Below are 9,087 nucleotides of genomic sequence, written 5' to 3' on the forward strand. Positions count from 1 at the left end.
TATGTTGAAGATCATAGTCTTGTATCCCTTCAAAATTGATTATGAGATCTCCTTGCTCACAAAAAACCTTAAATGTATTTAATATTTATGCAATTCAGTGTGGAATTTTAGAAGTAGCACCATATCATCATCAATAGTAGACTTTAGGAATCCATATATCTAGCATATATGCATGCATGAACATATATATGTATTTGTAGATGTGCGCATGTGTGCATGCTTGCTTATGTATTATGCATGTATGTGTATATGCATATGTACATGTATGTATGTGTGTACGTATGTGTAGCTAGTGTTTAGTGTTGTAGGCACTTTGGGTGGTTTTGACATTCGCTAAGTAGATGTATCATGATAATCAACTTGTCGAAGATATTTGAAAAGGGATGAGAAAATCAATTTATTTATTTCTTTTGGGGTTGAAGGCATGAAAATAATGAATAGCATTGAAATGAAAGGGATATGATAATCTTAAAGGACAGTGATGGTAAAAGCATGGTGTATAGTCCCATTAGATAGGGGGCATTCTTAACATTCATAATTGATATATCCATGGAATGAGAGCTAAGACTTCCATTTGATAGCCAATTGTGCTTTTGCCTCTACTATCCGAATAATATAAATCCCTTGCTCACACATAACCAAATCATTAGAATGTTGGGTTAGAGTAAAGAAAACTTACAGGGATCTATCTTTAACTTTCTTCTCATCCAAAATTAAGGGGGCCATGTTCAAAATGCCAAGAATGAGCTTGAAGTTGCACATGCAAGAATTGATGTTTCCAAGTAAGGAAGCCCAGCTTTGCATGGAAACCATGAAGGTGTATTCATGTATTGATAGAAGTGGTTGCCATGAAGGGCTTGGTTCATTTTATTTATTTAAGACTATTAGTTCTTTTTATATAAAAGTTAGAAATATTAGTTCTTTTTACTCAATTTAGTTAATAGAAAATCATTGTGATAAACATGTATATAGGTGAAGGTTCCATGTTCCTTTTTGTTTGGACAAAGTTAGCAATAAGAGTGATACCAATGGAAGGTTGAAGATGAAGGCTCATGAAGGTGAAAGATCAAGGATTGTGAAAACTAAGGGCAAATAGCATTATATAGGTTCCAAGGGAATTCCCAGCCAAGGAATACCCAAAAAGGTCAAAAGTCCTACTCTAATATGATCAGTCGTGCATTTACTAAGTGATAAAGATTCAAAGACCCAAAATGCTAAAAAATCATCTATTCTTAATTTAGTGTTTATTGAATTTTCAATCATTTGGTTTTTCAGTGGTATATAGTCATGCTTGGGAAGATACGATATCTCATGATTGAGCACTTATTTTCCATCTTCTTGATCATTGATAGGAAGTCATCACCCTATTACCCTCAAGCCAATAGCCAGCCACAAGTGTTGTTAAAACAATATTTGCAATTAGGAGACTAGGACAATATAATTTTCTACAAGATAAGCATCACTTTGAATGTCCCATGGTACTAGCACCATTATGCTTGTAGAGCTTTTAGTCCTAAGCTTGAGAATAGTATTATAAGAAATATAGGATGATATTCACAAATATTCAAGTATATGATAAAGAAAATTAGAGGATTGTGATACTCAAAATACTTATTTAATACCTTTAAATTCACCTCTAAAATAGGTCGATAAATTAATGGACAATTAAGAGATAGTAAGCAAAATAGTCTAGTAGTATAGGTAGGATTTTTAGGTTGTTTTTGGGTTGATTAGAGAGGTATTTAAAGTGCTTTTTTCTATGTAAACATAGCAAAGTATGAGTTTAGAGCAACCGAAATTTGGGGCAAATCACTTCTTTATAGCTTGGGATAAAATAGATTTCAAACTAGCTCAATGGTGTGCTAGCTTCGAGCTAGGGGAGCAATGTAGGGGTTAATTTGAGGCTGAGAGTGGGGTGTATGCTAATCTTAACAACACATAGGCTTCTTCCACAGATTATATACATCCATGCAATATTCTACTCATATAGGGGTGTCCAATCCCATCTTTAGGCTTTTAGTGATATAAGTAGGTTAGCCTTTTTTTTTTTTTTGCTTGTTTGTAGGTTTCAAAAGCATGGGTTAACCAGCATAAAGTTGGCTGGTCTTCTTGTCTATAAGATATACTTTTGTAATTAAAAAATTGTCCTTTGATTTTACACTTGCATGATGGCGATACTCGTAACATATTGATGTCTTGGAGTATTGCGACTATGTGGGGTCTTGAACCTGAACGCAAAGGGGGGCATGGAGTCTATAGGTGCCATTTTTGGGTAGCATGGTGAGCCAACACTAGTGATACTACTACTATTGAATTAGCCAATCTTTTATTTATTCCCTTAGTAGCTAGATGGAGGGCTTTGAAGGTACATTGCCTACAACAAAGCACATTGCACTACACAAAAGAGGAATTCAATCGAGTTTACGACCTTCCAATTGATGGCATACACCCAAGAGTCTTGAAAGACTCTGACATGTTTGAAGTTGATCTTTAAGCAAACTAGGTATCACATGGCATATCGGATCAAATGCAATAGAATTATCTTAGAAATGTTTCGGGACATGATGTTCTACATCATCGTATATAAAAAATGGCCTACTAACATGTAGATAACCATCCTTTGCAAGAGGTTAGTTAGACAATTCAACCCCGCATTTAGGAAGATCAATGAATTTTGATGGGCTACATTTGCGAATGACCACAACAATGATCTCAGGAAGGTAGGTTACTTTTATAGCCACCCCAAAGTGGAAGATTAATAAAAAAAATATGGGTGAAGCCATGTAGAAGGATGTGGCCACCCCTCATGCAAGGGGTCCTGTGATTAGAAGTACTGCAATGGAATCAGCACCATGTAGATCATGTGCCAGATCAAGTTGAGGCAGTAAAAATCAAACCATTAATAGAAACACTCATAGGAGAGTATAGGTGGCAAAGCAAGCTTTAGAAAATAGTCAACAAAAATTGGAGGACATAAGAGTGGTGAAATTGATTGAGCGAAGATTTTTTGCAAGCCATAGATTTATTGAGGACCCAGATAGAGGCTATTGGAGCTTGATTGGAATCCCTAGATTTTGTAACATGAGAGATGTTGATAGAGTAGTTAGCTTTACATTGATCAATGCTAGATGTGCTTCGAGCAAGGTCTAAAGATAGAGGTGTATACTCTTGCTCAATTGATGTGAATTGTCTTGATTTCTTAAAATTACTTCCTATGTTGTTTCACATTCATGTAGTATGGTTGATCGATTACCTAAATGCCTTTTATGCACTATAGATTGATATTGAGTTGTAGAAGAAAACACTTCAGGAGTTACAAATGCAGCACACTGACTTGATAGAGATGCTGCATAAAGTTGAGGGAGGGCCAGCACCTTGTTTCTTCCCTTCAGAACCTTCTCTAGTGCAGACATCATAACTTTTCTAGGAATGTGTGTTGCATGTGGGGTATCCTTTCGAGTTGATGATGCCCTACTGTTAGTAGTTATGCCGTGCAAGTACACCTTATTTCTTCCCTTTAGAACCACATCATAACTTTTCTAGGAATGCGTGTTGCATGTGGGGTATCCTTTTGTGTTGATGAGCCCTGACGTTAGTAGTTATGCCATGCAAGTACATATTGTTTCTTCCCTTTAGAACCTTCTCTAGTGTAGACATCATAACTTTTCCAAGAATGTGTGTTGCATGTGGGGTATCCTTTTGTGTTGATGAAGCCCTAATGTTAGTAGTTATGCCATGCAAGTATAATTACCATGCCATGTGCTTTGCATCCCTTTGCACTATAGGGACACATTGTGTGTCTCCCTATTGTTCAACGGAGATTCTAGTGAGTGCACAATAGAGTGTGGTGGTCTGGAGCACATGTAACTTAAGACACTAACACTATTACTAATGATAGTTAATAACACTTAATATATAATAGTTACATGTATTTCTTTAAATACTTATAGACTAATTTTTGTGATGTTATTCATTTTTTCCCTCAAAATGATTTGTGATATTTGTGGAGATAACGATGATTTCCCTTTCCATGACTAACATTGCTTTCGAATTTGTGAGGAGGAGGTGGAAAGATGATGTTGAAGAGGCTAATGATGGTGATGACATTGATGCTATAGATGACGATTGCTTGTGAAAGTATTGAGTTTTTTAAATTTATTTAGGGACTAAGGTTATTGCATTCTCTTCCCTTAGAGGAATTGAGATGTCCTCATCTCAAGAGAAACTTGGGTATCATTTACATAAAGGTTCCTTCCTATCGAGGGTTCATATGGTAGGGTCACTACTTGACAACCTTGGCATCATCCTTAAGAGGAGAACTTTGATGGTATATCCTTAAGGTCAAAATAATTTTAGGTAAAAATGATCTAATATTCTTTCAGCAAGTTAATTAAATGTTCCTCATCCTATACATTGAGGTCCTTAGTAATGTATATAGGCTTAGGGCATTCCCTAGGAACGTATCATCGTGATACTCAAGAAGAATGGAAAAATTTGAGTATGCATTGATTACAAGAAACTAAATATTGAAACCAAGAGAGAGCACTATTTGCTACCATACATTGATCATATGAATTAACAAACAAAAAAATGAAGAAAGGCTATAGCTTCTTAGATGGGTTTTAGAAAGCTATTTTTATCACCAAATGGGGGGTGCTCACTTATATTGCCATGCCATTTGGGCTAAATAATGCTCCAAAAACCTTCCAAAGGATCATGTCCACAATCTTTAATGACATGTTGTGGAAGTTGCTTGAGGTGTTCACTAATGACCATTGCGTTCATTCTAACTAGGAGGAACACCTTGACAATCTTCAGCTAGTCTCTTTGAGAAATGCATGTAGTATAACCTATCCTTGAATCCTCTCATCAAGTATAGCATAATCTTGGGCCATGTCGTGTCTAAAATTGAAATTGCAACTAACATTGCTAAAATTAAATTCATTATGAATCTCTCTCTACCCACCAACCCAAATGGGGTGCCATTCCTCCTCAGCCATACTAAGTATTATTGTCACTTTGTGTTAAACTATGGAGCTATTTCATGACCACTCTACAAGCTATTAATTAACTAGGCTTGGACAAAGGAATGCCAACTTCCCATGAAGCATTGAAAAAGGCTTTCAAATTACTAGTCATGGACATGTGCTTCATTATGTACTAAGCTTCACGATTCATGAGTGCAGTGAGTTGGTTGTAGCTCGACAAATCTCAATGTTTCTTGGAGATCTCTAATGCATAGTTAGTTTTTGTACTTGGTTACCCTTTTGTTTGGGATGTAGATGTGTTTGAAACGTTTGCACTTTTTTGACAATATTTGGTACTTGGAGTTGCATGCTCTTTCTTGGACATTGCTAGTTGCATTATAAGTCTTGTTACTATCTAGACTTTTCTAGAAATGGGAGCATCTTACTTTGAACATTTTCCTTTATTTGACTTATCATTTGTTGTAGTTTTATTAGTACCATTGCTGAAATTCAATTTTGAGCTACTTTACTAAGAGGAAACACTTATTTCATGTGCTTTACTGCTTTTACTTTGTGGATAGGAATACATTGATTTGTTCTCCTCCTGCTGTTGCATTCATTTTTTGCTAATCTATGGGGATGTTTTACTATCATTACAGTAGCTCACTCTCTCTTTATTTTGCAGTCATAATGGCAAGTGCTTCTGGGATAGCACCATCTTTAACATTAATAAGTTGAATTGCAATAACTCAAGATAAATTTTCTCCCTTTTGGTCGAGATGACTACCCTTTGCTTAGTTTTGGCCTTGGCTATGATCTAGACTTCCACTAGATGGATGTTAAGACACCTTTTCTACATGGGGACCTACATGAGGATATTTATATACATCAACCTAAGGGCTTTGTGAAAAAGGGCAGGGAACACCTACTATGTAAGTTAAGGAAGAGTCTTTATGAACTTAAGAGGGCACCTAGGTAACGTTATCATAAGTTTAGTATCTTTATACATTCATAGTCCTATACTTGCATCACTATGGATTTGTGTCTTGACAAGAAGAAGGCCTTTGATGGTAGCCTTATCATTTTGATACTCTATGTTGATGATATGTTGATTGTTGGGAGTGCTTATGATGAGTTGGATGATTTAAAGACTGAGCTCAAAAGAAGCTTTAAGATGAAGGACATATGGCATGATTCATAGATAGTTGGTATGCACATTACATGCAATCACTCTAAGGGACTTCTCTACTTGTTTCATAGAAGGAGTATATTCATAGGGTACATGAGCAGTTCCATATGCAGGGTGATAAGTCCATTAGCATCACTTTACCTTCCCATGCGAAGGTGAGTTAGGAAAATTTTCCCATCCACATGATGAGAGGGCCAAGATGGCCAAGATTTCATATATACATGTGGTGGGTAGGTTGATGTATGCCATGATAGCCACTACAACATAGCATTTGCAATGGAAGTTGTGGCTCATTATATGGTGACACCTTGCCGGCGACGTTGGGATGTTGTGAAGGGTATCATGAGATACCTTAAGGGAATGGTAGACTTGTGCATTTGCTATGGTAGCCAAGATACTGGAGTCATGGGCATACTGACTCAAATGATGTAGAATATGCAAAAAGTAGGAAGTCCACCTATGGCTATGTCTTCACCTTTGCTAGAGATGCTATTTCTTAGTTATCTAGGGTGTAGAAATGCACTACCTTGTCTAGTACTAAGGTTGAGTACATCACAGTTAGAGGCTTGCAAAGGAGGCCCTATCATTAGGCCGTCTAGTTGCAAACCTTGGTATCACTTTTATGACTCTACCTTGCATTCATACTCTATAAGGGCCATCCAATTAATAGCTAATTTGATCTTTCATGTAAAGACCAAGCACATTGAGGTGTTTAAGTTGATAGGCTGGTCAATCTAGAACAAAAACGAGAGAGAGAGAGAGAGAGAGAGAGAGAGAGAGAGAGAGAGAGAGAGAGAGAGAGAGAGAGAGAGAGAGAGAGAGAGAGAGAGAGAGAGAGAGAGAGAGAGAGAGAGAGAGAGAGAGAGAGAGAGAGAGAGAGAGAGAGTGTGTGTGTGTGTGTGTGTGTTTGTGTTCAAAGGCAAAGCAAATTCAATTAAAGGTGAGCTTGTGATTAGCAAATCCCTTTTATTCAAACTCTAACCCTTCACTTCCCTTCTCAATGAAACCTCACAAAGGAATTGATATGATGGGACTTCAAGTACAAGGGGTCCTTATTGACCACAAATAACTTGGCCATGCAACCGTCACATGGACTTTGGTAATGCAACCTTTAGGTTGTCTTAAATTATCATTAGCCATTCGAAGAATTGTGGAGGCATCCTTTTGGATTTCTAATCCCAACCTTTCCATCAATTCCGAACTCATGATGTTGACGGAGGATCCTGTGTCTACAATAGCATGATCCACTAATATTCCATCAACATATGATGCTCCCCTTGAGCAACGCTTTTCAGCATGCCAAGCAATCCTCTCCCACATGAGCTCCTGCCAAGGGCTCAATGTTATACCCAATGCAAAGAATCTTTTTAAATTCTTTACACACTCCTTGATATAATTTGATCAATTGCAGGAGGTTCACATCAGGCTTCACATCACAAAGAGAACTCGCTGAATCAAACTCATGATAATTAGCAATGGTTCTCTTCCCCTGCCAAACCATTCTCTCCTTTGGCCTTTGAACTAGCTTCAGTGCCTCCTTCTTAGGTTTTATCTTCTTCTTTGGAAACTCATTTTGAGGGTCAGCTTTGCCAGCTTCTTGTGAAAATTTTCTTTATTGTGGACACATAGGCGAGAACAACTTTTGTAAAAAAAATCAAGCGATACAAAAAATTGTTACAATACGATTCATTATCTTTCTCAATAAGAGTCATGATATTCATTGAGTAACAAATAAATTATTTTGATCTTATCCATTATTGAAAAGAGAAAATATTTAACTAATCTGACTTATATCATATTCTTCTTTTTCATCTACAAATTATTTACTTTCCTAATAGTCTTGATGACCTATAGCTTCTTGTCGAATGTTGGATGCGTAACATATAATCATTGGTGCTTTGAATTTCTAGGGGCACGAACATCCACAATTATAAATTCTTGAAGTGCCACTTTATTTGAAGTCATTTGGAACAATAATATTAATTTAATAAGTTTGGTGGATTGCATTGTAAATACATTTCTATTATTTCAATTTTCATTAATTCTTATAAAAGAAATATCCATTCTAACACATTCCTTATGCATAACATGTCCCTTTTAAATCTTAAAGGCAAAAGTATGATAGATGATTGCCTAAATTATGATATCTCCTAACATGTTTAGAGAAACATACTTGATTAGACATCTTAAACTAATATTAGGACAAAGAGGTGGCACACTTCACTTGTTGTAAGCCAATAGACTAAGTAATTAACATGTGATGAGCGAACATATTTATTGGTTTTCTCATCTCAATTTCCACATCATAGTTGGTAAATATACAAGTCTCAATAAATCCTTGAAACTTACAACTAATTTTGCCTAGCCTAACATTGAGCATAGATATTTGAAGAAACTTATTTTTACAGGTGGATTTGTTACATAAAAATCTTCTTGAATATCATAAATAATGTAACTTCACTAATCAAAACAACTTAGCTTTGAAACAATAGGTTTTTTGGGACTTGCATAATCACTCTTGGCTCTTTAGCATATCTAGTAAGAAGAGGCATGAATCATCTAGCATATAGGAGAATCCAAATGAAGAATGAGAAACAAATAATTAAAGCTTAGAGCAAAAAATCCATTATATAATTTTATTAAGCAAGGATCATTGCCTAGAATTAAAAGATAGAAAACCTAAAGAGACAATGTAGTTATACAACAAATACCTTCAAACACAAATAGAAAATAATAAGATGTGACAAGAGTAGGAGGATTGAATCTTTAGTAAATAATAGGGATTTTAATATACATTATAGAATAATTTATGCCATGGGTTATTATGCTATGGAATTTATTAAGCTCAATAATTTTTTTTTTCAAATTAAGAGATCCTTAACATTAAAAAGATCAAAACCCACTATAGTCACTAGCTAATTCTTGAAAAGA

Source organism: Lygodium microphyllum, chromosome 20 (genome assembly GCF_053477565.2).
Source record: "Lygodium microphyllum isolate KBCC chromosome 20, Lygodium_microphyllum_v1.1.10, whole genome shotgun sequence".
NCBI classification, from domain to species: domain Eukaryota; kingdom Viridiplantae; phylum Streptophyta; class Polypodiopsida; order Schizaeales; family Lygodiaceae; genus Lygodium; species Lygodium microphyllum.